General features: G+C 44.2%; 1 long non-coding RNA gene across 2 annotated transcripts; it reads left to right on the top strand.

Moving 5' to 3' along the window:
* The first annotated feature begins 468 nt into the window (after positions 1 to 468).
* On the top strand, positions 469 to 8,333 carry LOC311523378. Of its 2 annotated transcripts, XR_014712328.1 has the most exons (5): positions 469 to 1,009; positions 1,907 to 2,139; positions 2,313 to 2,509; positions 5,493 to 5,616; positions 6,789 to 8,333. It is a non-coding gene; the product is annotated as an uncharacterized lncRNA (long non-coding RNA). The 2 variants fall into 2 exon arrangements; XR_014712327.1 differs by lacking the exon at positions 2,313 to 2,509.
* Positions 8,334 to 8,536: the final 203 nt, after the last annotated feature.

Raw genomic sequence — 8,536 nt, 5'->3', positions numbered from 1 at the left:
GAATCTTTTGAAATAGTAAGTGGTTAGGGAATTTTCCAACTAACAAATCTATAGAATTCTATTGCTGTTTTCCCCTAGATTTATGGTAAAAATTCTACTGCTGGATTAGATGTTGTTGTATTTGAAACTTTACAAGAATTTGGATTGATGAAGTGAAAGGGTGTATTGAAAATCAGGCTCATGACCTTAGTGGTCAATTGCACCCCATATTAGATGCTGTGTGTATGTATCTCATGCACAATATCTTTGAAGACTTCTCAAAAGATATTCTCCAAGATGCTTGGTCTGCCAGTCTGGCCCTGCTAATGGGAAACTGGAAATAAGTGGAAAGCTTGCAGGAAAAATTTGTTATTTTGACATTTCTGACTAATGATGCAGATAGAAGAGCTTCAAATACAGTTAATATAAATACCCAGACTTTCGGTTGTTTATCTGAACCATTTGAGGTTTGCTCATTGTTCAGTCTGTCCTAAACTCTTCTCTGTCTGCTCCGACATTTGAAACAATGTTTCATGTATGCCTCTTTCTGACACTAGATTATTTTTTCACTTCCTTGTCCATTCCTGCTGATCCTTTATCTCTCATTGTGTTGAAACTCAGGGTTTCATTTTATTGTTACTCAGTATGTAGAGTGCTTGCAAGGAATAAATGGGGAGTAGGGATCAGCATTCACATTGCACTCTCCTTTAGTACCCAGCGCAAGCCGGGGAAGCTAATGATCCAACCAGCAGACCAAATTTGACGATGAATCCTGGTGATGTGCCACCCCAGGCACGTTGAGCATATGCTAAGAAGGAATAACTTGTGTTGGGGGATGCAATGTAATGTCTCAGGACCAGACCAAACCCATTCTATTTTGGAAGCTACTCCTTTGCTTCAATGAACTTCATATGAGTCTGATTTTGTTATCTTTCTATATTGTATAAACTCCATAATACCCAGATGAGCTTGGATTGCCACACCTAGCAAGAGCCACGCAGCTCACATGTGACTCTGGCCTGCAGACCAGGTAAGTTCTCATGTAGGCATAAAGGCTGTAGACACGAAGCAATTGTTTCTCTACAGTGACTCCTCTTAGCCACTAGGGGCTGGTGGCATCAGATCATCTCTTGCTGCTCTACCTATTGGATCTAAGCCAGGAAGTCTGGGTAGCTGATAGGGATGTGAAATAAAGAATCCAGTGCTAGGTCCGGGTTTCCCCCCTCAACTCCTTCTTCCACAGCTTCAGCTCCTTTACCTCACAACCCAGCCAGATGTCCTAAGCTTTCCCTCCCTTTCCCCAGCTTTCAACCACTTCTCTGTCACAGGAGTTCTCTATATATGTAAATATGTTAGTGGTTAGATAAAGTGCTAATAGATATGCAGCACTCAAAGATGTGTAGCATAGTTCCTGGGTTTTATAGGACCAATCAAACTTCTTATCTTGCACTTGTTCCGCTGTGCAGTTCTTTACATTGCTCTTAACACCCATCTGTCAGTAGTATAAGGGGCCTACATCAATCAAACATAGTCCCTGCTCCCTGACCCCTTGGGCCCCACACACCTGTCACCTTAAGACCTGCCCCTTGGCGGTATTACTTCCGGGGTCAAGATGGACACATGACCGGAAGCAAAGGGTGTACTGTGACCCTCTAAGAATTCTTCCCACCACCCTCTTCCAATCAGGATGGGTTTCAGCCACAGAGGAGCTCCCTGAGAGTGGATTTGTCCAACTGGGGGGAGTTCTGGGGCGGGGTGACCCCTTTAAGAGCCCTCCTACCACCCTCTACCAATCAAAGTGCAGCACACCCCCGGAAGTCCCAGTGCCACGTGGAAAAGGTCATTTCATTGCAAGAATGCATGTTTTAGAAATTGCGGAAATGCTGAGAGGAAACCACCCCCATGAGAACTTTGGACTTTGTTTTAGCTCCGAGAGCCTTCAATCGCCCACGGAGGAATGGCTACATCAGCAACAGCTCCGAGGAGGGGGAGGGAGCATCCAAGAGGAGCTCTTTGGCCCAGCAGTTGATGGATACGCCGGAACCTGACGCCAAAACCCAACCGCTCGTGAGGCAGCCCAATGAGCATGACGGCCTCTCATCATCCACTCCCCTAGAGGAGGAAAGCAACCGTGGCTCCTGGGAGTCACTGGTGGACAAGGTGAATGGGAAAGATGTTGCTCAGATAAATGAACGATTAAGAAGTAACGGTTGAGGATGGGGTGTAATGGGGTTGGGAACCGACGTGGGGTTGCATAAATTTAAAACCAAGCAGTGGGGCCACAGTTGTTTCTTTTCTGAAAATCTCTCAACGGCTCAATGATGCTTTTCTAGAAGACCCAGAGGCCTGGGGCAGCGTTGCATCAGGCAACGAAGACAAACTGGGCCCAACTTGTTTTTGCTCGATGCTGGTACAAATCGTTGACGAAGACGCCGAGGATCATGGCTATATAGATTTAAGGAGGAGGCTTGACATGGAGCTAACTGAGCCAGTGCCACATCATGAGTGTAAAAAAGTCATGCGTTCTATGGTACGTGTTGCTGTTTATGCTGTCCTTAATCACTGCCTTAGAGAAAAGCTTTTAGAAGATTGTGAGGACTGTGAAATAGATGTGCCAGCCCAATGGTACCATGGCTGTGTGAGTTGGATTTCGGAGGATATAAACTGCAGCTCCGGGATCTGTGCGATGACCTGTGTTTGGAAAGCTTATTAAACACTGTTATTGACATAGGTTATGCTTTGTAATGTCTGTGCATAACCCAAGAAAATTTAACACAAGGGTAAATACTGTGCAATTGAGTCGAGACCCTGACAGTGTTTTAAAGAAAATGATCAAACCAGAAGATGCCTGCTTACAGCAATATATTGACCATCTGGTCCGCACAAAAAGTTACAGAATCCTGCTTAAGAAAAAGACTATTTGTAAGAAATCTAAAAGGATCAAGTTACAGAATGGTGAGGGGACAAACATGCGATATAAAACTTGGTAGCTGTAAATAGAAATATATATTGAAAAGGGCTTTGTGATTATCTGGTTTTCTGTTTGAAGGTCTGTGGGGCGCTTAAGTAAGATAAAAGTTTTGATGGAGCAACTTGGTTTATTTTCAAGGAGCTGTGTCTTTTAAATAAAAAAAAATATGCTCATGACGTGGCATTGGCTCAGTTAGTTCCATACCAAGCCTCCTCCTTCCGGTCATGTGTCTGTCTTGACCCCGGAAGTAATACCCAGGGGGCATGTCTTAGGATGACAGGTAGGTGGGGCCTGAGAGGTCAGGAGGCGGGGCAACATTTGATTGATGGTCTGCCCCTTATAGTACTCCTGTCCCATTACCAACCTCCTTAGCTGCCCAGGCAGAACCTCACTGCTGCGGGTCTAGCAGCCTCTCCACGCCCTAATCTGAGCAGGCACTTGGGATCATTCTGCATTTCCCTTTCCTTTGAAAATGGCTATAAATTCTTTTACAATTCAGAATATTGCACCTAGCATTTTATCTTCTGTGGGAATCCTGCTACTGCCCTCAATCTCAGCCCTTTTCCTTGGAGGAAAGGAGCATGGGGGAGGAAGTTTCAAAGAGTGTCAGACTTAGAGAAGAGCTCATGGGGACAGTAGGCACATGAGTTAGCAAAGGAGGAGGCAGAGTTGTTTAACAAGGACGACGTGGGAATTAAATGAAGAGGAAGGGTATGTTGAGTGATTTAAGAACAGGACCAGAGGAAGTGACTGTTAGGGCAAGGCTTGAGAATGGGTGGATGGACAAAGCAGAGGGAGAAGGGGAAGATAAAGGTAAGGACAAGAGTGGTGTAAACAATTTTTTTTTTTTTTAAAAAGTGTAAGGGGGCAGTCTGCTCCTTTAAGGGCCCAGGAAGCAGGTGACCTTGTTATTGAGAAAAGCTCAGCAGTCCAGGTGCTGGGAATTGTCTGACCCAGCTGGACAACATTTAGTGATTGGATCTGAGCCAGGAGATCTAAAGGAACATCCCTGCTCCATGAGGCTACCTGGGACCAGTGGAGGAGGGCTAAAAATGCACTCTCTTTTGGCTGCAGCAGAAGGCTGTGAGAAGACAGGCAAGCCCTGCAGACACCCATAGGCTGAGAACTGCTCCAGTCCATTAGCTATCAGAGGCCAGAGGGTCTCACAATCTGAGCTGAGAACAGGACTGTTGCTTTTTTGTTGTTGTTCCATTTTCCCTTCTTAGTGTTGAAGGATAAACAGAGCCCTGAGAAAAGGGCTACAAACTGAACTGGGCATGACTGACTGTTTGTCACAGGCTGGAGATCGGGTCCACCAGCCTATGCAGTGAATTTAGCTCTTTTCTTTCTTTTTTTTTTCTATGAATTGTCCACAAACACATGGTGACTTTTACAAATTTTACAAATTACTTTGATAATCGTTGGATATGTTTATGGGTTTATGTGATGGAGTTGTCTATGCTGAATAAAGGTATTGAGTACAGAAGTCAGATCAATGCCCTGGGGCACTTTTGACCTGAGATCTTTTCTTATATGGCTATTGTAATAGAACAATATAATCCATAAATAAGTGGTGCTATAAATCAGACGTTTGTTTGCTCAATCAATAGATTAATCATTAATCATCATATTTAATAAATCAATGGTTCTTTATTAATCAACTGAAATCCAGCACAGGACAGATTTAATTAACTGGCACCAGTATTCTTAGCACAATTCTTTGTAATTCCAAATGCTGGTAAATATTTGCATTATGAGAGCAGATATTGTACAATGTACTTTAGGATGTTCTGTTGGCAGGTGCGGCTCTGACCTCTTCTGAGCTCTCACTTTTCTTGCAATCAAGTGGGTCTGAAAACAAAGTGCTGATGTGTTGTCAGCAATGGTCTGGTATGTTTGCAGTGAAATCTGTTCACATAGACTGAGCTTCTATTCTCCTGATGACCTTATCTTTAGGGAAACTTCTTGATGTGCTAATCAAGGTTTCATAACATATACAATATAAAAAAAGAGACACTAAAAGGAGGGAATTCCAATGGTGTACATGTTTTTAACATCAGAAATTCCAAGTCAGGCTACTCCTAAAAGTACATGAAATTCTGGCTTTGATCCTTCCTCACTGAAATCACAGGGAGTTTTTCCATTGAATTGAACTGGGTGCAACATTGCACACTCAGTGACATGCTCAGGGTTGCAGAGCAAAGTCAGGGGCAGAGCCAAAAAGTAGAACCCAAGAGTGCTGACTTCCAAAGCCATGTTATATCAAAAAGCTGTGTTCTGATAAGCAGTCAAGGGGCCATTTCCTCATTACAAAGGTCATGAATTTTGTCTTCAAACAGGGATTTTCTTAAAGTTGTAGCTGTTAATATCTGGTTAATCTTATGTGCCCTTTGAATAGTTCCCACATGAAGTCCACTGAAAACACTGTGACTAGAAAAAAGTTAGTAGTAATAATCAATTGCATTTAACATCAGGGAATGTTGACAGAACAGAGATTTCAGCAGAGGGATTTTCTCAAAACTTTGTGGAATTTCTTTTTCAGTACAGTGAAGGAAAAGACCTCATGGTTATTAGAAAAAGCCAAAGAGAAGAAAGTGCCCATGAAAATCTATCCAGATATTACAGGAGACACCATGGCTTGGAAGGGAGAAAGCACGTTTAGTACAGTAAGTGCCAACATTAATCTTTCATTATATATTTATTTATTCACACTGACAATGAAGGGCTTGTCTGAAAATGGAATTCTCCTAAAACTAAACCATGAGAAAGCAATTGCAAGCTCTTTAAGGTCTGAGCTAAAGAAAAGAGTTGGCAGAATTATGGACTGTGAATAAATTACCTGACCAATTTAGCCCTTTTTTCTGCTTGAACCATTTGTGAATGGATTTTTATTAATTTAATTTATATTCATAATAGTTTTAAGAGTTTGAGAGAAGAAATGTTGTCCTCTGGGTTGTTTTTGCTTTGCTAATCAGTGTGTGATTGGTCAGCAAAACCACTCGGATTTTGGTACCTTTTCCTGCTAATAAGTCTGAAACAGGGGAATTTTGAGTAATGATCTTTTTCATGCATGAATTTCCTTATTCACGTGAAAAAAATGGTTATTTGAGCACAGAAGAACCAGCATCCTATTTACTTGCAGTTTTAAGAATAGCCTTGGCTGTCCCCTATTACCTATAGATTAAGCTCCTTGTGCTTTGCTTTCTAGGCTTGAAACTATATCTCTGACTGTTTGTTTGCCTTTTGCATTTCCCAATTCCATTGCAACAGTGCCAGCCTTTATGCTTTCCCCCCGCTTGCTTTCATCAACTTTTGTTTTTGTGCCTTCTTTACTGCTCCCCTTGTGTGGAAATCTTCCCAAGCCTGTTTTCCAAGCCACCATCCTTGCCACATTCAAATCCCTCTAAAATATTTACTTCTGCCATCTGGTCGGCATGAAGTGTGGTAAGGAAGAAAACAGCCTAAATATACAACACCAACCAGCTGTGTTCGACTCACTACAGATATGTCTACACTACAAAATTAGGTCGAATTTATAGAAGTCGATTTTTAGGAAGCAATTTTATACAGTTTATTGTGTGTGTCCCCACTAAATGCATTAAGGCGGTGGAGTGCATCCACAGTACCATGGCTAGTGTCGACTTTCGGAGCATTGCACTGTGGGTAGCTATCCCACAGTTCCTGCAGTCTCCACGGCCCATTGGACTTCTGGATTGAGCTCCCAATGCCTGATGGGGCAAAAACATTGTCGCAGGTGGTTTTGGGTACATGTCACCAGTCGCCCCTCCCTCCATGAAAGCAATGGCAGACAATCATTTTGTGCCTTTTTTCCGTGCAGACACCATACTGCTAACCGCCATCATCCACTGCTTCTGCTGCAGCTCTGCTCTCCTGGTACCATGAATCCACCTTGCAGGTCCTCTCGTCGTTCTATTCTCGTGGAATCCATCGTCATCCACTGCTTCTGCTGCAACTCTGCTGTCCTGCAGACGCCATACCATGGGAAGCATGGAGCCCGCTCAGCTAAATGCTGCTATTGTGAGCATTGTAAACACCTCGCGCATTATCCTGCAGTATGTGCAGAACCTGCAAAAGCAGGCGAGGAGGTGACGACAGCGCGATCATGATAGTGATGAGGACATGGACACAGACTTCTCTCAAAGCACGGGCCCTGGCAATTTGGACATCATGGTAGTAATGGGGCAGGTTCATGCCATGGAACGCTGATTCTGGGCCCAGGAAACAAGCACAGACTGGTGGGACTGCATAGTGTTGCAGGTCTGGGATGATTCCCAGTGGCTGCGAAACTTTTGCATGTGTAAGGGCACTTTCATGGAACTTTGTGACTTGCTTTCCCCTGCCCTGAAGTGGAAGAATACCAAGATGAGAGCAGCCCTCACAGTTGAGAAGCGAGTGGCGATAGCCCTCTGGAAGCTTGCAACGCCAGACAGCTACCAGTCAGTCGGGAATCAATTTGGAGTGGGTAAATATAATGTGGGGGCTGCTGTGATCCAAGTAGCCAATGCAATCATTGAGCTGCTGCTATCAAGGGTAGTGACTCTGGGAAATGTGCAGGTCGTAGTGGATGGCTCTGCTGCAATGGGGTTCCCTAACTGTGGTGGGGCGATAGATAGAACGCATATCCCTATCTTGGGACTGGACCACCTTGGCAGCCAGTACGTAAACTGCAAGGGGTACTTTTCTGTGGTGCTGCAAGCACTGGTGGATCACAAGGGACATTTCACCGACATCAACGTGGGATGGCCGGAAAAGGTGCATGACGCTCGCATCGTCAGGAACTCTGTTTGAACAGCTGCAGGAAGGAACTTACTTCCCAGACCAGAAAATTACTGTTGGGAGTGTTGAAATGCCTATAGTTATTCTCAGGGACCTAGCCTATCCCTTAATGCCCTGGCTCATGAAGCCTACACAGGCACCCTGGATAGTAGTAAGGAGCAGTTCAACTATAGGCTGAGCAAGTGCAGAATGGTGGTAGAATGTGCATTTGGATGTTTAAAAGCTCGCTGGCGCAGTTTACTGACTTGGTTAGACCTCAGCGAAACCAATATTCCCATTGTTATTGCTGCTTGCTGTGTGCTTCACAATATCTGTGAGAGTGAGGGGGAGACATTTATGGCGGGGTGGGAGGTTTAGGCAAATCACTTGGCAGCCGATTACGTGCAGCCAGACACCAGGGCAATTAGAGGAGCACAGCTGGGCGCCCTACGCATCAGAGAAACTTTGAAAATCAGTTTCATGACTGGCCAGGCTACAGTGTGACAGTTCTGTTTGTTTCTTCTTGATGAAAACCCACCTTCTTGGTTGACTCTACTTCCCTGTAAGCCAGCTGACCTCCCCTCTTCGATCACCGCTTTCAGTGTCATTAAAGTCATTATTGTTTCAAAATCATGCATTCTTTATTAATTCATCACACAAATAGGGGGAAAACTCACAAGGTAGCCCGGGAGGGGTGGGGGAGGAGGGAAGCACTGGATGGGGTGGTGGATGAAGGGAAGAGGGAAGGACAAGGCCACATTACAGTTCAAAACTTATTGAATGCCAGCCTTCTGTTGCTTGTTGTTCTGG

This window comes from Lepidochelys olivacea, assembly GCF_965140295.1.
Source record: "Lepidochelys olivacea isolate rLepOli2 genome assembly, chromosome: 7".
Taxonomy (NCBI): domain Eukaryota; kingdom Metazoa; phylum Chordata; order Testudines; family Cheloniidae; genus Lepidochelys; species Lepidochelys olivacea.
Note: the sequence above shows the minus strand (reverse complement) of the source record. Positions and strands in the feature narration are given on the sequence as shown.